The 23,162-nt window shown below is 43.9% G+C and overlaps 1 long non-coding RNA gene across 1 annotated transcript in view; it reads right to left on the bottom strand.

Annotated features, from left to right (window-relative positions):
* Nucleotides 1-7,961: 7,961 nt before the first annotated feature.
* LOC142141525 (uncharacterized) overlaps nucleotides 7,962-23,162 on the bottom strand; it is a 31,572-nt gene continuing 16,371 nt past the window's right edge. Inside the window, exon 3 of the long non-coding RNA XR_012688684.1 lies at nucleotides 7,962-8,246. This is a non-coding gene — a long non-coding RNA (uncharacterized LOC142141525). The remainder of the gene's footprint in view (nucleotides 8,247-23,162) is intronic.

The raw sequence follows: 23,162 nt of genomic DNA, 5'->3' as shown, positions 1-23,162 counted from the left end.
GAGTGGTAAATTTGCCATTCAGGTGGTCTCATCATAATGGACAGGGGCGTCAATGTCTCTTATGGTCTTAGGGACCCTTGCCTGGTATACTGTGAACACTAGGGTAGCAATGTTGCCAGTAGGGTTGGGATTAGCTCCAGCACTTTCCAGTACGGGGCTAGTAGCCTCTGGGAAAAGTGGGGCATGCTGTTATTTTACAGCCGTCCTCCCTGTAGAGGCATCATCCCTGCACTGACAAGACTTGAGCAGGTATTCACTATAGCATTTGGAACTCACCTCTATGATCTACTTACTATAGTGGACACTAGTCCAGGATGTCTAGCGCTCGGGTTGCGTGAGGAATTTATCTGTGGTCTGAGTGGAGCTAACAATCACTTGCAGTTCTCTACTCTTCAGCCAAATGTGTGTTGAATTATTTTATTATTGTGTTTCCTGCCTTTGTTATTTGTTCTAATTATGGACTCACGTTAAAAACTTGGATTTACCAAAAAAATAGATGGCTTCTCAGCTGTTTGTTCCTGTGACTCCCCTGCCTGCTGTTTAACCTTTCGTGCACCAGACCCGGCTTGTTTGTAGACTACTCCTTGGATCTCCCCCTGAACTGTCTGCCATCTGATTTGTGTACCGAACACTGTATACTCCTGACTACGCTCTTGGTGATTCTCCTGCACGTCTGCTTACTGATTTGTGTACAGACACGGCTGCTCCGAGACTCTGCTTCAGGATCATCCCCAGTACCTCCCATTGCGGCTTGTACAGCTCCCATTAAGCCCTGTTTGTACCTTTCTTTAGGACTACCTCCACCATCTCTCATAATATTAGGTCACATTACACACCCTTTTATGACTTATTTTCAGAAGGTATTGGGCAGTAGACAACATCTGGGTAGCTGAGCCCAAACAATGCTCAGAGCGGGCCTATGCTATTGTGATTCTGAAATTGCAACACCTGCTGTTTAACAAATTCCCCTGCTCAGTTCCGGAGATTGAGTGTTAGTTCATAACAAGGTGAATCCACAACCTTTCCTTTTGTTTCATTAAAGACTTTTAGATTAATGCTTTCTAATGTTGGCGGTAGTCCTTGAAAGCTGTTGGGGGACCAAACAGAGTCTACAATCTCAATTTACTCTGGCCCTTTGTCTTTCATGTTCCAGCTGGTATTTTGATCCCTGGGAGGTAGAAACTTTCAGAAGCAAATTCTTTGATTTCTGGGCCCCTTTTGGATTAGTCCAGTGGTTCCCAAAGTTTCTCATTTTGAGGCACCCTTAGGTACTCCATAATTTTTCAAGACACCCAAAAATCAAAATAATTACCGACCAGTCCAGTTTTTAAACTAGTTGTATCAAAATAACGTAATAAGCATTTAGGTCAAGACAGACAAGTTGTTTGTAAAAAATAATACACATAAAACCAAGGATGTGCCCCTTGTCACTTTTGTCCCTCCATCACGCTGTGTCCCTTCATTGTCACTTTTGTCACTCCATCATCACACTGTACCCCTTCATGGTCACTTTTATCCCTCCATCATCACACTGTGCCCCTGCATCATAACACTGTGCGCATTAATTTTGACTTTTGTCCCTTCCTCATCACACCGCATCCCTTCATCAAAACACTGTGCCCCATCATTGTCACTTTTGTCCCTTCACATTAACACTGTGCCCCTTCATTATCACTTTTGCCCCTCCATCATCACACTGTGCCCCTTCATAATAACACTGTGCCCCTTCACAACATCACATGTGCCCCTTCATAATAACACTGTGCCCCTTCACAATCACACTGTGCTCCTTCATTGTCACTTTTGCCCTTCCATCATCACACTGTGCCCCATCATCAAAACACTGTGCCCTTTCATTGTGACTTTTGTCCCTTCACATTAACACTGTGCCCCATCATATTAACACTGTGCCCCATCACAATCACACTGCCCCTTTTATCCTCCATTCATTTGTTACCTTTTACTTGCCCTTCCTTCTTCTGTTTTCTCTGTTTTCTTAATTTTCTCTTCTGTCTTCTTTTCTTATGGCTCCCGCTCTCTTTTTTTTTTTATAGTTGGCTGGTAGGCAAGTGGGGGATGGCAGGCAGAGGGGAGCACTTGGTGCTCCCCCCACATTGAGTATCCTGCCCACCGCTGGCCCTGGTCGCTGCACCCCAGCGAGCTGTGGCGTACAGTTTGTGACCCTCTGGATTAGTCCAATGAGGACGCTGAGCCTTATGTGACATAGGGGAACCAAAGCTCTGAGATAGTCCTGGAAGAAACAGTTTCAAATGATGTACTATAATATAGAGTCATGTAGAGGACTGACATGAAAAAATGGGTATAAACCCTGTTGTGAATTGTTTTATTGTTTTAGTGTAGGGCTGTAGGCATTGGTAGCAGTTGTGGATGGAGTGTGGGACTGTAGTGACAGAAACAATGGTTTCTTATTGTTAGGCCTACTGACTGTGTGTTGTGGCTTGGCAGGCAGCCTGTGAGATTGGGAGAAGGGAAGGTCTTCATTGGCTTTCATCACAGAATGTGTTTGTTCATTCAGATGAGTGCTGATAAGAAGAAATAAAGAAATACAGAAAGGAATAACAGTGTATATACTGTAAATGATTAAATAAGGAACAAAATAGCATATACATACAGAAATAAGGATATTGAATGGAGAAGTGCACGACAAGAGATACAAGAAGGAGCACATAAGTAAAGAGGAAACAAAATAATTTTACACTCACCACTAAAGCCAGTGGCCACGGCCCTATTCACACTGCTCTGTTGATGAAGATATTGATGTTAATTAAACCTTTGGAGTTGCAGTTACTGTTACTGGGTGTGGTAGAGATAAATTTCAAGAATTCAAGGGCTGGGCCTATTACGCCACCTGTTGGGTAAAGATGAGATTTCTATTAAACTAAAACTGTAATTGATTTTTCATTTACTGTCTCTCCCCAAAGTTTGCAATAAATATAAAGTCCAGGTACAAAGTATTTTAGTTTTGTGATCCCCCTTATTTAATTACCCTTTATATAACATTGATTGTTTTATGACTGTGGAACATACGGCCCTTCTTAGAACAAATGTGTCCCTCGTTCACTTTGCCTTTTTTGGCATTGAAATTTGTCTGAATTAAAGGGACAATAATATATTTATAATGGGATTTATTCTGAAACAAAAAATGGTTGTACATAGGCAAATTACAAAAATAAATATTAATTAAAAGCAAACAAAACCAATATAGCTTTTTTTTTTTTTTAGATCTCATTGATTTTGAGACCACATATTCACATTCCATCCAATCTCATTTCTATCACAGTTAAAATAGTGCAGATTTGCAGCAACATAGACTATAGAATTAGACAAGAGGAAGTGGCAAAGAACTTTGCTCACAGATCCCTCCTTCAGACAGCTCACAGATGTTACAAGCAATATGAAGAAGTGAGAATGCAGTTCATTACTCTGTAGAGAGAGACTGAAAGAGAGCAGTGTTCCTCTGACAGACTCGCTGTTTTCTCTTATGCTGAACTTGCATATCAATTAACAGAGACAGGAAAAGAAGCAGTTAGGCTTCAAAGAGTTATTCTAATGCCATTGTTGCCCGTGACCTTGAGGAGGAAGCTAGAGACACTGTAACGTCTCCATCTTTAGGATATAAAATGAATAGATGTCCACAAATGTATAAGAATTACCAACATTAAAGTCTGACTCCCATAGAGGATGTGTAATTTTTTTATGTTATACATATATTGGATCTTTTATCTTAGTGTGCAGCTTTATTTTGGAGTTTTAAGATTAGGAAGATTCTGGCCCGATTCATTACGGCATGCAAAATGAGCGTATTGTGCGTTGTGTATAGTAGTATTTTTAAAAACGCATGTAAATGAGGCATACACACATCCGTATTCAACTACAAGCGGATCTGAAGAAATGTCTCTTGTTGAATATGGGTCTGGATACGTTCTGCTTTGACAGGTATAATACACTGCAGGATATAAAAGTCCCAGGAAAATGCACAAACAAATAAATAAATAAAAAATCAATTAATGTCACGTGTTAATAATCTAATCATTAATGAAAAACCAATACAAAAAAGAAAAAAGATTTACCTGCCATGAAATACATTTATCAGGATATTTTTAATGTCTACTATATGAAAAATGCATTTTTACAGTCGCTCTTGATTGCAAACACATTATAGCATGCATACGAGACTGTCAACACTATCACTCACCATTTAAATCTGCCTTATTTCTGGTGCAATGATACGACTGAAAAACACTTACCTTAGAGATCATCATCATCATCATCATCATCCTCAGCTATTTATATAGCACCATTAATTCCACAGTGTTGTACAGAGAATTCACTCACATCAGTCCCTGCCCCATTGGAGCTTACAGTCTAAATTCCCTAACATATACACACACACACAAAGACAAAGACAGAGAGAATCTAAGGTCAATTTAATAGCAGACAATTAACCCGCTAGTATGTTTTTGGAGTGTTGAAGGAAACCCACTCAAACACGGGCAGAACATGCAAACTTCACACAGATAAAGCCATGGTCAGGAATCAAACTCACGACCCCAGTGTTGTGAAGCAGAAGTGCAAACCACTAAGCCACCGTGCTGCCCAAAGATGCCCAAAGCTTGAATTGGATGCTACTGCCTGTTCTGGAGGTTAGCATTCCGTACATTGACTATGCCCATTCCCCTCCCCTTTCCACCCATGAAATCGTAGACTGTCATAAGTGTCCTTTGCGCTCAAACATGTATTACATACACTTGGGTTCACTGCGAATGAATAAGGCCCTCTGTTTTCTCTATGCTAATGAAACAACTCTCCAGATCTCAATACTGGAGTATAGCCTTGTATAGTCTATCTCATTCTGCTCTGTGTTCACTGGGTATGAGCTGATCACAGTTACAGATTAACAGAAGCCATGTATGAGAGTATGATAAATGTGAGAGTCGGTTGCACTTCATCAAATGATACCACCCACTGTTGGATCAGATGACATTCAAGGAAATAGATAAGTAGTGACCTAATGGCATTAGAAAAAGGGGGAATTGACAAGCCCTCTTAGCAACATACATTCTAAAAAGGTGCTTAGAACACATGATTGACACTATTGCATTTTATCTTGCACTATGCATTATAATTTTTGAACGAAATATTTAATAGTAACGTGGATCATTTTTGTAAGCAATCAAGGAGTGCACTTGTTGAGTTGAGGATTTCCCTAAGGTCATTTGATTATGAGCAATAAGGAGCCCCAGTGAGCACATTTTATGTATACAACTGATAATAGAGGGTTAAGACAACTTAGAATGCCATTTAAAGGTGATATGTACACTTACTCCCATAGAAATGCATTCAATGAAATCTTTAGCCTATAAATCATATGTAGGGGTCTTGTAGTCCAAATAGACAATGAGTACAGGCATAAAGAAGGCCTAATTAAATAGATCCTGTTGCCCATGCTTGTACAATTACACATCCCATGATGCACTGCAGCTGTCTGCAGGGAACTCTGGGAGGTGTGACTCATTGAATTAGTTCCTGTATGTTAGCCATCTTGTACACCAGGCACAGCATGCAGCTGACACATGGTTTCCTTAGTGTTTGATTAGAACATTGCTGACAAGGGGCTTGAGGTCAAGAAGGACTAGAGTGCCTACTGCATTGAAGGACTCTGAGAAAAATGAAACAAAATCTATAAGCCTGCACCTTGCAAAACCTAGTTGGAGCAGATGCAGTAAAAAAAACCAGACACATTTATTTTTGAAGAAGGGAAAATAGAGAAGACCCTGAAATACTACTTAAATACTAATTAAGAAATTTGAAAAAATATGTCTTCTAGTAAAAAAACATTATAATGGACAGATATGTCATTAATACAACAAATCATAAATGTGGAGAGACTATACAGTCATATGTGTCCACACTTAAATTGCTGGCAAGGAAATGTGATTTTGGTTAAATCACCAGTGAGCTAATAAGACAGGATTGTATGTGGCATTCAAAATACTGTAGTACTGTCTATACGCATCTATTGACAGAAAACAAGCAATCAGAGAGGGGAATAAGAGAATTGAAGAGGATGGACACATGCAGGGCCTGGTCAACCATTAGGCTGATCAGGCTGCAGCCTGGGGCACTGGGTCCTGGGGGCTGCAATGCCAGGACAATTCACAAGCATTTTTTCAAAACAATGAAGTAGCTAGCGGGGGAGACAATGAAGTGGCTTGGGGGGGGGATAATGAAGTGGCTAGGGTGGGAGACAATAAAATGACTGGGGGTGAAATTAAGTAACTGGGGGGGTTAATGAATTGACTGGGGGTGATGAATTGGTTGGCAGGGGAGCTGATGAAATGACTTGTGGGGGGCATGATCTCTGCATTGTGTGGTGGTGACTAGAATGCTAAATATTAGAGAGTCAGGGCTGACAGATGTTAGTATATAATTGTAATTAATTTTCATATACTTTATTGTCTATGTCTGTACTAGGGGGTTGTTTTATGTGGTCATAATGGAGTGTTGTGTTTGAATCATTCGGGGTTTGTTAACATTTTGCACTATAATACAATTTTTGCATATTTTCAATTCAGGACTCCAAGTTTACAGAAGCCAACTGACAACAACGCTCCAAGAACAAGCAAGAAGCAAGAGAGAACATCGGGTAGTCTACACTGCAAGGTTAGGTAAGAGAGAGCATCGCAATTTGTCTAACTTTGAATGTGGAATTTTGACATTTTAATATGTTTGTAGAATGAATTGTGTTTTATGTATTAATACTTAACAGTTCTGTTTGTGTATGTGTAGGTGTGTATATATATATATATATATATATATATATGCACACATAAACATTGGTGGTGGGAAGTGTGTGTGTGTGGGGGGGGGGGGGGGGTGGCAACCAGTGAATTAGCCTAGGGCAGCTAAAACTGTAATGGACATCTCCTGTCTGAATTGTCACGAATGACCAGCCTTCAACAAGCTCTGCAATTCATGCGGAAACTGGAACCACTATCAAAGTGCTGTAAATCAAGGCAGATAATTGCAGACAGTGGCCACAACAAGAAACAAATATGCAAAAATATTTAACCAACTTGAAACCGAGGAAGAGTAAGACCTCACAAAACTACTGCTGTAGAGCCTGTAAAAAAACGACCAGACGCACAGAGAGGTGTTACCTGATCACCATGCAACCACTGGGACATCCACAAAAGGGCTCCGGGATCTGGTGTATCGGTTGTCCTTGAAGTCTTGTACCAATTGTCATTGCAGGGATTCCTTAACATCTTGCCAAATAAGAAACATTTATTTTCTTTCCCTAACCAGGATCCACAATGCCCTGCAGGGAACAATGCACAAGACACAAAAGAACAAACAAACACAAAGACAGCAACCACTCATCAGCATGTCCGTTTTCATGATTGCTGTTTACTCTCTCTCAGAACTTGCAGGGGTAAACAAAACAATCCCCTCCCCATACAACTGACTGGCCCTAAACTCTGGTTAGTGTATCCCACCCACTTTAGCTTAGTTACAACAATAACAACGCTCTAACAACTGTACTGGGTCCATGTGTAACATTGCAGCCAACTAGGTTGTGCACTTGCTCCTGACCAGAATCTACTTACTATAAGGTACAATGGAGTGGATAGGGGAGAACAACAGTTCACAGTAAACAAAAACAAACATGTACTCAATTGCTTCACATGGTACAATCATGAAATAGGGACCACCGCTGGTCTACCTTTAATGGCGGCCTGACCACAGTGTAATTTACAGGTCTCTAATGGACTAATACAAAATGGCCACCGGGATTTTGGCAGCAAATAGGGACCTAGATGGTGGGGCTTTAGACCAGGCATGATCTCTCGGACTTGGGCTGAACTCCTAATGTGCCACAGGCGTAAAGCCTGACTACTGATGCCCACAGGCTACTAAGCCTGATACTGGTTCCCACATGTTACTAAGTATGATTTAAACTGTGCCCCAAATAAATAGAATAGAAAATCTAAAATGAAACTGAAGAGGCTCCCGGGCCTTGTACCTAACTATATGCTTGGGGACAGCTGGTATGGGAGAAATGGCTGTAAAACATACCAGCTCCGCACAGGACCCAGGTCTTCTCCCCTTCACTTCTTCTTCTTCTAGTCTGGTCCTTTCTCTTTACGCTCCTGCACCTTGATCCTCTTCTTCTCTTCTCTGCTTCCAGCAACTGTCTTCTCTTCTTTGCATCCTGCCCTGGTCTGATTAGACAAGGGAGAGGGACTCATCGATTTCAAATGGATGATGGTGACCCCACCATCCTGGCCATTAATTAGCTGACAGCAAATCTGTTCAAATTTGCTGTCACCAATGCCAGGGAGTGCTGTGAATAAAACAGACTTTCCTGCGCTGAATGGGTGATCCAGTAAGTTGATTTTTCTCTTCTTCGCCAGCTTTACGGGGTCTCCTACCCCGTAAAACTTTGGAAAAGAGGAAAACTTTGCAATCCTGCACTGTGAAACTGTAGACATCATTTCACAAAGAGGTAAATTCTTTACAAGCCTCAGTGTTAAACACAACAGCAAGATTGTTAAAATAAAAATAGACACTGGTGCGAAATGCCAAGACCCACTTGTGCAAATTGACCATTCAAGTATAGACAATGTGAAGATACTCTGAGAGTAGATGTCTGTCAAAAGGAGCTGTTACAGGGCTGTCATTTCTCATCCCAATACCGCCCTTGTTCCCCTGCTGGAATGACTTTAAGGAGTCTGGTAGAATGCAACCTGAAGCAATGGGGACATACTCAGGTTAATTAAGGGGAAAGACCAAGATGATCACATGACACCCCCAGTATTAACCCTTTGCAAGCTTTTTCAGCCAGAACTAGCTTTCATCACATCAGGACTTTCTGTAGAGAAAAGAGGGGGAGAAGAATGCAGCTAAAGCCTCCTCATCTGTATACTGTAACTGTACCCCACCCGATCCTTAGCCATAACCCACCTGGCTTCAATTTAATAACAATGCATAACAGCATCACTGCAATAACAAAAAACACATTTTTACAATGGGTAACATAAAATAATAAAGTCTCCTATTTAGGCATGGCAACAATTTCCACTTATCCACATGTAATTCAACAGTGCATTTGCACTCTGGTGAGCTGGGGAACATTAACAGGGCTATAAAAAGTACATGTTGTTATGCTCCACATTTTGAGAGAGGCTGGTTAAAGTGATATCAATCTCGTTTGGTCACAGACAACCTTGTGGCCTACAGCATGCAACCATTGGTTTTCACAAAGTTTGTTGCTTCAGTGGTTTAGACCTTTTTGTCAGATGTTGCTATGGTATACTGAAGTAAAATTACAAGCATTTCATAAGTTTCAAAGGCTTTTATTGACAATTACTTTAAATTTGTGCAAAGAGTCAATATTTGCAGTGTTGACCCTTCTTTTTGAAGACCTCTGCAATTCACCCTGGCATGCTGTCAATCAATTTCTGGGCCACATACTGACTGATGGCCACTGATTCTTGCCTAATCAATGCTTGGAACTTGTCAGAATTTGTGGGCTTTTGTTTGTCCACCTGGCTCTGGAGGATTGACCACAAGTTCTTAATGGGATTAAGGTCTGGGGAGTTTCCTGGCCATGGACCCAAAATGTCGATATTTTGATCCCCGAGCCACTTAGTCACTTTTTCTTTATGGCACGGTGCTCCATCATGCTAGAAAAGGCATTGTTCATCACCAAACTGTTCTTGGATGGTTGGGAGCAGTTGCTCTTGGAGGATGTTCTGGTACCATTCTTTATTCATAGCTGTGTTCTTAGGCAAAATTGTGAGTGAGCCCACTCTCTTGGCTGAGAACTAACACCACACATGAATGGTCTCAGGATGCTTTACTGTTGGCATGACACAGGACTGATGGTAGCACTCACCTTTCCTTCTCTGGACAAGCATTTTTCCAGATGCTCCAAACAATCTTAAAGGGGATTCATCAAAGAAAATGACTTTACTTTACCCCTGGCCTCAGTAGTCCAATCCCTGTACCTTTTGCAGTATATCAGTCTGTCCCTGATGTTTTTCTTGGAGAAAAGTGGCTTCTTTGCTGGCCTTATTGACACCAGGCCATCCTCCAAAGTCTTTGCCTCACTGTGCATGCAGATGCACTGTCACTTACCGGACCGTGAGTGCCTCTGCGCTGGTGCGTGGCTCCCTAGCCTTCCTGCCGGCACCTGTCCTAAACCGCGGCCGTCCGCCATCCTAATGGACTGCGCATGCGCAGTTCCCAAGAACTCTTGTGACTGTTGCTTTTAATCCAAATTGGTTGATCAGGCAACTCCCTATTTAAGGCACCTGTGTGCATTACCTCATTGCCTGATCTTGGAGTCTCATTCCCTGTGAGTCTCTGAAGGTGTTCCCTGTGTTCTACTAGTGTCTTCAGTTTCCTGCTGATTCCTGATCTACTCATCGCTGGTTTCCATACCCGCTACTATCTCCTGTGTACTAGTAGTGTCTTCAGTTCCTGTGGATTCCCTGTGCTTCTCATCGCTGGTTTCCATACCTGCTACAGTCTCCTGTTTCCTGCCTGTGTCCTCAGCTGGACTCTGATTACCGGATCTGCTCACCTGTGGTTTCTACACTGGTCTCTGCCGTCCAGAGTCTCTGCAGTTCCTGCATCTCCCTGTGGGCAGACTGTTCTACTGAATAGCAGTATGCCTATCTGTTATTGACTTTCTATGTTTACTCTGCATATCCGCTAGGACAAGTCTCCACGCTCAGCATCCATACCCGCTATAGACTGTTATTGTTACGCTGCATACCTGTTTGGAATTAACCGTACTACTCAGTCGTTATATGCATAACTGTGATTGACTATCCATTATTGGCCTGCATATCTGTGCTGAGCAAGTCTCTACCAAGCAGCGCCACACATACCGTTATATAGACTTTGTTGGATACGCTGCATACCTATTGGGATCAAGTTCCTCTGTGCTCTCAGTGTCTGCATCCTATTATCTTTGTATGCTTCCACTCATCAACACTTGTACACATCCTCACCTATTAAGCAGTGGTAAAACTTGCTATACGCAGACCACTGACTTCCCCGCTACCTACCTGCACCTGGACAAGTCTTCTCACCATAAGCAGTGGTACAACTTGCTATACGCAGACCACTGACTTCCCCGCTACCTACCTGCACCTGGACAAGTCTTCTCACCATAAGCAGTGGTACAACTTGCTATACGCAGACCACTGACTTCCCCGCTACCTACCTGCACCTGGACAAGCCTCTTCACCATAAGCAGTGGTACAACTTGCTGTACGCAGACCACTGACTTCCCTGCTACCTCCCTGCATTTACTCACGTCCATCCTGATCTCCGTGTTCAAATCTACCTTTCCACTATATCAGCTAGTCGCTGATTCATTGACCAAAGATTGCTGCAAGTCACTGACTTTCCTATTATTTCTTGGCATTCTCTCTCCATCTGCTGTGATATTTGTTCCGCTAGTCACCCCGCTACCAGAGGACCGTTGTGTGAACTTAACGACTCTGGTAAGCTTAGTCATCTGGTGAAATCCTGGGCAAGACTCCTAGTGCCCGTGACAGTAAGATCAGGCCATGACAGACCCAGGATCGGAACCAACAGCTAAAGAGATGCTGCAGTATCTGGTCACCCGAATCGAACAACAAGATGTTCGCCAACAACAGTTGTTGCAATTTTGTCAGGCTTTAACCTCCCAAGGAACCCCTGTGCAAAATGTAGCAGCAACCGTTGAGCCTCCAGTATCTCCATCTCCTTTCCCAGTGCCATCCCAGGTGTCCATCGCTTCCACGCTACACCTGCCTACTCCTTCTAAATATGATGGAGATCCCAAAACCTGTAGGGGTTTTCTTAATCAATGCTCCTGTCACTCACCGGACTGTGAGTGCCATTTCCCGTGTGTTCAGGAACCGTGGCCATCCGCCATCCTGAGGGTCTGCGCATGTACCTGTTGCTTTTAATTTATTGGATGATCAGGCAACCCTCCCTATTTAAACCACCTGTGATCATTATCTGGTTGCCTGATCTTGGAGACTCATTCCCCATGAGCCTCTGAAGGTGTTCCTGTGTTCCTCATGTATTCAGCTCCTGCTGATTCCTGTTTACTGCAATTGTGGTTTCCAGACCACTTCAACTCTCATGTGTTCCTGGTGCCTGCACTCAGCTGATTCCTATCTGCTATTACTACCGGACTCCTGTTCGTTTCAACTCTCCTGTGTTCATCGTGTCTGCACTCAGCTGATTCCTATCCGCTGCCTCCGTTACTACTACAGAGTTCCTGATCGTCTCAGCTCTCCTGGGTTTATGGTGTCAGCTCTCCGCTGCCTCCGTTACTACTACAGAGTTCCTGATCGTCTCAACGCTCCTGTGTTTATCGTGTCAGCTCTCCGCTGCCTCCGTTACTACTACAGCGTTCCAGACCGGCTCTACTCCCCCGTGTTCAGCGTGCCTTCTCTCCGCTGCCTCCACCACTACTACTGGATACCAGACAGCCTCAACTCTCCCGTGTTCTTCATGTTTCCAGTTCCACTTACTACTGCTTCCTGAGTATTGCTTCGTTGATTCTGGATTACCTGCCGTGCGCTGCACCAACCTGATTACCGCTTCCACCCTCCAGTGGTCTCTCCTCCTGCCGGCCTTCAGCCGTTCAGGTATCCATGCACGTCTCTCTGACAGCCTGCTCTCCTGAACCGCGGTATGCATACTTTCCATTGACTTTGCTTTTGTATTGCATATCCATCTGGACTGAGTTTTGTTCTCCTCCGGAGCCTCCTATCCACTGAAGCTATTGTTACCATTGACTTTGTTTCCTATTGCCTGGATAGCTATTGTGACTTTGTATACGTCAAGCAGTGCTTGTCAGTTATCGTTGTATTGTGGATATCATCGTGGGATCAAGTTTTGTGTGCCCCGTGTATACTCTGCTTTACATTCATCTCCTCGTGCCCCTCCTCACATATATATAGCACTGGTACAACTTGCTGACGCAGACCACTGACTCCTGTTCCCTGTGACACCAGTTTCAAGTATCCTCTCACATAAGCAGTGGTACAACTTGCTATACGCAGACCGCTGACTCTCACTACCTCCTCGCTACTCCTGGACATTCCTCCTCACTATAGCAGTGGTATAACTTGCTATACGCAGACCACTGACTTTCCTCACGTTTCCTTGTCCATCTGGTTCCTCGTGTACATTCATCTACTCATTACCAGTTGCTGCTAGTCATAGACTTTCCTCGAGCATTCTCTCACCATCTGCTGTTTCTCCTGTTCCGTTGTCACCCTGCTACCAGAGAACCATAGTACCAATTATATTACTCTGGTAAATCCATCATCTGGTGATATCCTGGGCAAAGACTCCTAGTGCCCGTGACAGCTCCGTTCATTTTGAACTTCAACCTCATAACTTCTCTACTCATCGTTCCAAAGTGGCCTACCTCATCTCTTTGTTTTCCAGACAGGCTCTCGCATGGGCCTCACCTCTGTGGGAAAGAAATGACCCTTCATTGCAAGATAGTGCCTTGTTTATTTCTACGTTTAGAAGTATTTTTGACGAACCTGGTTGTGTTACCTCTGAAGCTTCCAGTATCCTCCGACTACGCCAAGGATCTCGGACTGTGGCTCAGTATGTCATTCAATTTCGGATACTTGCCTCTGAACTTCAGTGGAACACTGAGGCACTGATCGCCGCCTTCTGGCAGGGGCTTTCCGATAAAATTAAAAACGCACTGACCTCCCAAGAGTTACCCTCCTCCTTGGATGATTTGATTTCCCTTTGCCATCGTGTAGACATGAGATTTCGTGTGAGAGATTCCGAGAGAATAACTTCCTGCAAAGCGCCTCTTCGCTCAGTATCTTAAGTTCGTCATTCTCCACCTCCAGTAGAACATATGGAGCTAGGTCGCTCTAAACTAACATCTGAGGAGAGAGAACGAAGAGTGAAAAATAGACTCTGTATCTATTGCGCTGACTCTACTCACATGCTGAACTCATGTCCTAGGAAGTCGGGAAATGCCAGGCCCTAACCAGTTCTGGAGAGGTAAGGTTAGGGTCCCTGGAGTCCTCTCCATGTTCTACGAATGTGAAAGTTTGTGCTTTTGATGTCACCGTTTCCTTTGCTACCAAATCCTTTGTCTCTCAAGCACTTATAGATTCTGGAGCTGCTGGAAATTTTATCTCTAGTTCCCTAGTGAATCAATGGTCTCTACCAGTGATTTCCTTAAAGGTTCCCATTGCCGTTACTGCTATTGATGGATCACGTATAATTAATGGTCTCATTACTCAAAGTACGTCTCCACTGACTCTTCAAATTGGAGCCTTACACCAAGAAAAAATTTCTTAATTGATCCTTCCTTTTACTACCAGTCCCATCGTACTAGGCCTTCCATGGCTTCAACTTCATTCCCCTCAGATTGACTGGAACACTCCTCAAGTCACTTCCTGGGATCCCGATTGTTGTCATCGTTGTCTCTCTCAAGTTGTTCCACTCAAAATACAGCAGTCGTCCATTTCACCATGTCCACCGGGCCTCCCTCCTCAGTATGCTTCCTTTGCAGATGTGTTCGATAAGGTTCAGTCAGAACGCCTTCCTCCTCATCGGGCATGGTATTGTCCGATTGACTTACAACCTGGCAAGAGTCCTCCTAGGGGCCGTGTGTATCCACTTTCATTACCTGAGGCTCAAGCAACATCTGAGTACATTAAGGAGAACCTCCAGCGGGGATTTATCCAACCTTCTACCTCTCCCGCTGGAGCGGGGTTCTTTTTCGTAAAGAAGAAAGATGGATCATTACGTCCCTGTATAGATTTTCGTGGGCTCAATGCCATTACCATCAAAAATCGGTACCCTATTCCGTTAATCACTGAACTTTTCGATCGCATTAAGGGAGCCCGGATCTTTACCAAGTTGGATCTTCGAGGTGCCTACAATTTAATCCGGATCAAGTCTGGAGACGAATGGAAGACAGCTTTTAACACCAGGGATGGCCATTATAAATATCTTGTTATGCCCTTCGGGTTGTGTAACGCCCCCACTGTCTTCCAGGGTTTCGTGAATGAGATCTTCCGGGACTTGCTGTATGTCTGTGTTGTCGTCTATCTGGACGACATATTAATTTTTTCCCAGGATCTGCCCACTCATCATCAACAGGTGGCAGAGGTCCTTTCCAGACTCCGAAGAAATTCTTTATTTTGCAAACTAGAGAAATGTTCATTCGAGTTATCCCAGATTCCATTCCTGGGATACATTGTGTCCGGAGTCGGTCTTAAGATGGATCCAGAAAAGGTGAACGCTGTATTAAGTTGGCCCCAGCCAACTACTCTCCGAGCAATCCAACGCTTTTTAGGATTTGCGAATTATTACAGACGCTTCATTCAAGGGTTTTCGGCCATTGCCTCACCTATAGTGGCCCTGACCCGCAAGGGGGCTAACACTAAACTGTGGTCCTCCGAGGCCCTTCAAGCTTTTCAGTCTCTCAAAGAGTCCTTCTCTTCTGCTCCTGTTCTTCGACAGCCTGATGTGACGCTTCCCTTCTTCCTAGAGGTAGACGCCTCTAAAGTTGGCTTAGGGGCCATATTATCCCAAAGATCGGAGCAACAAAAATTCCATCCTTGTGCCTTTTATTCCCGAGGTCTTCTACCCGCGGAGAGGAATTATACCATCAGGGACAAGGAGTTGTTGGCCATAAAAGCAGCATTAGAGGAATGGAGATATCTACTGGAGGGAGCTCGTCATCCCGTAACTATTTTTACGGATCACAAAAACCTGTCATATCTACAGTCAGCTCAATGTCTAAATCCCCGTCAAGCAAGATGGTCTCTTTTCTTTTCCCGTTTTGAACTTATTATAACCTTCAAACCTGCTGCCAAAAATAAAAAAGCAGACGCCCTGTCTCGGGCATTCGTGACGTCCTCAGACGTTGAAGATGGTCCTAACCATTCTATTTTAGATCCCAAGTGTGTGTCTCTGGCCACTTCGTCTACCAAGGTGCTACCATTTGGGAGAACCCTCGTGCCTCCATCTCTTAGGAGGAAAATATTGTCTTGGTTCCATTCCTCACGTTTTTCTGGACATTCGGGTGAACGCAAGACTTTAGAAATCCTTTCTCGAAGCTACTGGTGGCCCTCTATGAGGAAAGATGTCAAAGACTTTGTGGCCGCTTGTGAGTTGTGTTCCCAGTTTAAAACTCCCCGCAGAACACCAGCGGGATTACTACAACCACTACCCATTCCTTCCAAACCTTGGACCCATATTAGTATGGACTTTGTCACCGATTTTCCTCCAAGTAAAAAGTGTAATACCATCTGGGTAGTGGTGGATCGATTTTCGAAAATGGCACATTTCATTCCTTTGACCGGTTTACCTTCTTCATCCACTCTGGCTGATCATTTCATAAAAGAGATTTTCCGAATTCATGAATGTCCTTCTGAGATTGTTTCGGATAGGGGAGTGCAATTCGTTTCCAGATTCTGGCGAGCCCTTTGTAAGACCTTGGGTATTCGGTTATCACTCTCATCTTTCTAGCATCCTCAATCAAACGGACAGACCGAGAGAGTCAATCAAGATCTTGAAACTTTCATTAGGATGTTCTCCTCAGCCAACCAAGACAACTGGGTAGATCTACTCCCATGGGCTGAGTTCGCCCATAACAACATGTATCATGAGTCATCTTCAAGAAGTCCATTCTTTGTGGTTTACGGTCACCATCCGTCTTTCCCGGAATTTCCTGCCCTCCCTCCCACCCAAGTTCCTGCTGTGGAGACTGTTTGGCAGACCTTCAAAAAATATCTGGTCTCAAGTCAAAACCTGTTTAAAAAAGACATCTGCCAGATACAAGTCCTTTGCGGATAAAAAGAGGCGGGCTATTCCACCACTAAAGATTGGAGATCGTGTATGGCTTTCTACTAAAAATATTCGCTTGAAGGTTCCATCTATGAAGTTTGCTCCTCGTTTCATTGGTCCATATAGGATCATTCAAGTGATAAATCCAGTCTGCTTCAAACTTCTACTACCCAAGAACCTTTGTATCTCCAACGCCTTCCATGTGTCATTACTTAAGCCTCTTATCATAAACCGTTTCTCTGTTCCTCCTTCAGCACCTCGGCCAGTTCAAGTTCATCAAGAGGAGGAGTTTGAGATCACTCATATATTAGACTCAAAAAATTTGCGAGGAGTTCTTCGTTTCCTTGTGAACTGGAAGGGCTTTGGCCCAGAAGAGCGTTCCTGGATCCGGGCTGATGATCTCAACGCCCCAGCTCTCCTGAAAAAATTCTATTCCCAGAATCCGGGCAAACCCGGCTCCTTGTGTTCTGTGCCCACCTTTAAAAGGGGGGGTACTGTCACTCACCGGACCGTGAGTGCCTCTGCGCTGGTGCGTGGCTCCCTAGCCTTCCTGCCGGCACCTGTCCTAAACCGCGGCCGTCCGCCATCCTAATGGACTGCGCATGCGCAGTTCCCAAGAACTCTTGTGACTGTTGCTTTTAATCCAAATTGGTTGATCAGGCAACTCCCTATTTAAGGCACCTGTGTGCATTACCTCATTGCCTGATCTTGGAGTCTCATTTCCTGTGAGTCTCTGAAGGTGTTCCCTGTGTTCTACTAGTGCCTTCAGTTTCCTGCTGATTCCTGATCTACTCATCGCTGGTTTCCATACCTGCTACAGTCTCCTGTTTCCTGCCTGTGTCCTCAGCTGGACTCTGATTACCGGATCTACTCACCTGTGGTTTCTACACTGGTCTCTGCCGTCCAGCGTCTCTGCAGTTCCTGCATCTCCCTGTGGACAGACTGTTCTACTGAATAGCGGTATGCCTATCTGTTATTGACTTCCTATGTTTACTCTGCATATCCGCTAGGACAAGTCTCCACGCTCAGCATCCATACCCGCTATAGACTGTTATTGTTACGCTGCATACCTGTTTGGAATTAACCGTACTACTCAGTCGTTATATGCATAACTGTGATTGACTATCCATTATTGGCCTGCATATCTGTGCTGAGCAAGTCTCTACCAAGCAGCGCCACACATACCGTTATATAGACTTTGTTGGATACGCTGCATACCTATTGGGATCAAGTTCCTCTGTGCTCTCAGTGTCTGCATCCTATTATCTTTGTATGCTTCCACTCATCAACACTTGTACACATCCTCACCTATTAAGCAGTGGTACAACTTGCTATACGCAGACCACTGACTTCCCCGCTACCTACCTGCACCTGGACAAGTCTTCTCACCATAAGCAGTGGTACAACTTGCTATACGCAGACCACTGACTTCCCCGCTACCTACCTGCACCTGGACAAGTCTCTTCACCATAAGCAGTGGTACAACTTGCTGTACGCAGACCACTGACTTCCCTGCTACCTCCCTGCATCTACTCACGTCCATCCTGATCTCCGTGTTCAAATCTACCTTTCCACTATATAAGCTAGTCGCTGATTCATTGACCAAAGACTGCTGCAAGTCACTGACTTTCCTATTATTTCTTGGCATTCTCTCTCCATCTGCTGTGATATTTGTTCCGCTAGTCACCCCGCTACCAGAGGACCATTGTGTGAACTTCACGACTCTGGTAAGCCCAGTCATCTGGTGAAATCCTGGGCAAGACTCCTAGTGCCCGTGACATGCACTCACACCTGACTGCTGCCATTCCTGAACAAGCTCTGCACTGGTGGTGCCCCGATCCTGCAGCTGAATCAACTTTAGGAGACAGTCATGTCACTTGCTGGACGTTCTTGGGCACCCTGAAGCCTTCTTCACAACTATGGAACCTCTCGCCTTGAAGTTCTTGGTGATCCGATAAATGATTGATTTAGGTGCCTTCTTACTAGCAGCAATATCTTTGCCTGTGAAGCCTTTTTTGTGCAAAGCAATGATGACTGCACGTGTTTCCTTGCAGGTAACCATGGTTAACAGAGGAAGAACAATGATTTCAAGCACCACCCTCCTTTTAAAGCTTACAGTCTGTTAATCTAACTCAATCAGCATGGCAGAGTGATCTCCAGCCTTCTCCTCGTCAACACTCTTACCTGTGTTAACGAGAGAATCACTGACCTGATGCCAGCTGGTCCTTTTGTGGCAGGGCTGAAATGCAGTGGAAATGTTGTTTTTGGGATAAAGTTCATTGTCATGGCAAAGAGGGACTTTGAAATAAATTGCAATTCATCTGATCACTCTTCATGACATTCTGGAGTATAGGCAGCAGACTTTGTGAAAAATAATATTTGTATCATTCTCAAATCTTTTGGCCATGACTGTACAGTCGATGCACATAGGAGCATACCACTTGCCATGAAAGACAAGGTTATTGTGGAACTGATCAGTATGATGAAACTTGGGGTCTTTGCCCTCATTAAAATGGAATGGTAGATTTGAATTGACCAGGTGCACCTAAACAGTATGTGATAGGGATAGTGTGTAGAGCAGGGGTGTCCAACCTTTTAGTTTCCCTGGGCCACATTGGAAGACGACGAGTTGGTTTGGGCCGCACATAAGATACACTAACAATAATGATAGCTGATCATCCAAAAAACCATAGAAAACATAGTTAACATATATATATATGAGAAAAAAAGTTATATATATATATATATAAATATATCTCTATATCACTTTTTTTTTCAAATCCCCCTATACTTACCTTTCAATTGCCCTGTTCAAAAAAATCCTCTCTAGTTATTATACTATAATCACTTTTTGTATTGTTTCGATGCAATATCAGTAAAGTGCATTTAAACCAGGCATTGTATATCAGGGTGCCCTGACCAGGCCTGCGGTACCTGACATATACATCACTGTGACCCCAAATTGTGACCTGTTTTGCTAATTACACCACTATGTTAGTTAAGGGATAACAACTTATAATGGGCCAAAGAGAATAATATATAATGCCCCATTAGTATTACAAGTAGAAGTATGTAGCAGGGAGAGAAGGTCCATGATGCTCCAGGACCAGGTGACTTTTATTCACTGGTCAGCGTCCCTTGAAATAATAAAAAAATCCCCCTTAACTTACCTTTTAATAGGCTTGTTCTCCTGTCCTCTTCTCTTCTTCAATTCTGTGCTGGTGATTGTTCTTCTCGCGCGGGTGACTCCTCTGTGCTGCGCTCCGCAATGGATGTTGGGCGTGATGACATCATGCCCGACATTCACTGCGAGCACCACACGGAGGAGGAGACAAGGGAGGGAGCCGAAGTACTAGCTGACGTGAACGCATGACCGCAAGGTAAGTATTTTATTTTATTTTTTTTGCAGGATTTTTTTTTTCCATTAACAGTGCTGCCCCCTTGCCACAACCAAAACTCCTTCTGGGCCACATTTACAGGCGCGCTGGGTCACATGCGGGTTGGACAACCCTGGTGTAGAGCTATATGAAGAGCATGAAGATGCAAAGCGATATACATAGAACCAGGAGCCTGCTGAATGCAGTGCCAGGAACAGACTGATACAAGGTCAGAAGTACACAGGATGCAGATACAGGAATCAGGAAGTTAGGATGTACCACTATCACTGCCAATGATTGCAGAACAGATGAGAGTTTGTAAAGTGTAGCCTTCCAATCGGCACACTGAGGGAGACACACCTGAAATGCATAGTAAGTCTGAGTAATAAGCAGTGGAGACTGTCACGAGCCGCGGCAGTACGCCGCATCCTGGCGTGATCTAGCAGCCGGTTGTGTGCTTTAGTTTCTACACTCTGTTATTATACTTTGGGATTATCCTTGTGGCATAGATGTAGGAGGGCGTAGGGACATCCTCCAACTCCAGCGGGAGCTCTCATATGATTTAAACTGGTTAATTTATATTTTTATACATGCTCCCTGGTTTATGTTATTACCTATGCCAGTTCTAGCTAGTAATTAATTAGCAGCCTCCTGAGGCTGATTGTCAGCCCTGTCCTCCTCTGTCCTGATTGGCTCTTAGTACTATTTAAGCCAGTGAGGTCTGAGCCTCACTGCCGGTTATAGCGTTCTGTTCACAGTACTGCTGCCTGCTTCTGAGCCCTGTTGGTGTTTAACCTCTGATTGTTCCCTCGTGTATTACCTCTGTCTGTTCGTGGATTCTGAATATTTGCCTGTGACCCTGATCATACCATAATATTCAGAATCCACGAACCTGACCCCTGTACTAGATGAGTGTCTGTCACAAATCGTCATGAATGGTTGGCTGGATTCATTGAAAGAATTGCAACATGAATACAACCTTTCTGTGACATGAGGGATGAACTAACAGTAAATGGTGGAATACTACTGTGAGGTCAAACATGCCATGGGCACTCACTGCGCAGACATTTTTGAAAGGCGCGAGAAAGAACACATGGTATTAGCTGACTTATACTCAAGCTAGTTTGAAAATGACTAGTTACCCAACATCACAAATATAACAATTATGACAAAACTCAAAAACACTTTGCAGTTCATGATATTGCAAGAACTCACGATTGACAATGCCATGCAATTCAAAGGCAGGGAATTTGCACACATCTGGGATTTCAAACATGTCTCTAATCCAATGGCCTAGCAGTGAGGACAGTGTGCTCTGTCAATCACCTATTGAAGAAATGTTCACGCAATGGCACATACATATATGCAGCCCTCCTTAGCTTATGAAACCTGCCAAGAGATGGTCTGCCATCGACAGCATAACACCTGCCATCTCGACGAACTAGGACCATGATCCCCATGTTCAGGTCTTATCTTCAACCAATAATAGAAACCCAGATACTAGCAGCACCAATTAAAAAGAGTTGACAAAGAAAGGCTTTGTATGATAAGTCTGCTCAGAGACTGACACTAGGCAGACAATGCAAATGCAGACCCCCTGCGGGTATGAAAAGCTGGTCATTTTACAAAGGGAGGCTAAACAACTGAACAGCTCTGTGATCCAAGCCGATAATAAAACATCTCCTACAGATGACATCTCCTAGCTGCCTGATTGATTCATTGCAGCTGATACACCAGTTGTAACTGCCCCACCAGTTAACCCTATAGCAAAGCAGGCTTTGGCAGAAACACTGAATACTACATGTTCAGACTGTGATGTGCCTCCGGGTCCATTAGCACTAAAAGGTTTCCACCTTTTTATTATGAGCCATCATGAGCACCTGTTATCATCACCAGGGGCTAAATGTATCAAGCTCCGGTTTTGAAAATCAAGCGATTTTCTTGCAGGTGTTTCATCTCGCAGATGTATTAAAGTGAGATTTGCTGTTAAATCGTCAGAGATGTGTTTATGTCAAATTCGCTATTTACAAAATCGATAGAAATCAAAGTCTTGACTGTTTGCCACTCTAGCTATACAAGTCTCAAATGTATGATGCTGCGATTAAGCAAACTCTCCTGAGTTTCCTGTAAAAATTGCTAAATACAACATGTTGCATCCTAGCAGTGTGATTAGTAAACACATGACTGTTACACAGCCCCTGCCTAGAGAGCCAGAGGTCTGGCAGCTGTTAAAAGTTTAAAAATAGATAAATGTTCTAAAAAAAAAAAAGTGCGTGGGGTCCCCCCATCAGAGCACTATTAACCCTAGAGCTGCCAGCCTACTGCTGGTTGCGTGAAAGTCGGGGAAAAATTTGCGGGGGTCCCCCCCGATTTTCATGCAACCAGCACTAGGCAAACCAGCCAGGAAGGGGACATGTGGCGGGGGTCCCCCTGCCATAATGACAACCAAACCCAGGCTTTTCAGCGCTGGGCTGGATTCCCTAGGGAGTGGGGTCTGTCGAAAAAACAAGCGCCCCCCACCCTTCTGAGGGCACCCAGCCCACTGCTGAAAGCACTAGGGCTCTTCCTACACCCCTGGGCGGTGGGTGTAGGCTAATAACAACAAATTAGTATTTAAAAAAACAAAAGGACAGCATTTTGTTTTGTGGAACTGCAAGTCCCATCCAGCCCAGGCTGCCATCAACAGTGTGGGCATGCTGATGCTTGTATAACTACAAACACCAGCAAACCCATGGCAGCCAGTGCATGCTGGCACTTGGAGAACCACAAGTGCCAACATGCCCTGACATGTTTACAAAACCACCACACCCTCATTAAAACCAAATACTTTTACTAAAAATAATAAAACCCCAATAAATACAGTAAACACCCTCATTCATGCCACATATATTTATTAAAAAGAAGAAACCC

Source organism: Mixophyes fleayi, chromosome 2, assembly GCF_038048845.1.
Source record: "Mixophyes fleayi isolate aMixFle1 chromosome 2, aMixFle1.hap1, whole genome shotgun sequence".
Classification (NCBI taxonomy): Eukaryota; Metazoa; Chordata; class Amphibia; order Anura; family Limnodynastidae; genus Mixophyes; species Mixophyes fleayi.
This window is presented reverse-complemented; position numbering and strand designations above follow the sequence as displayed.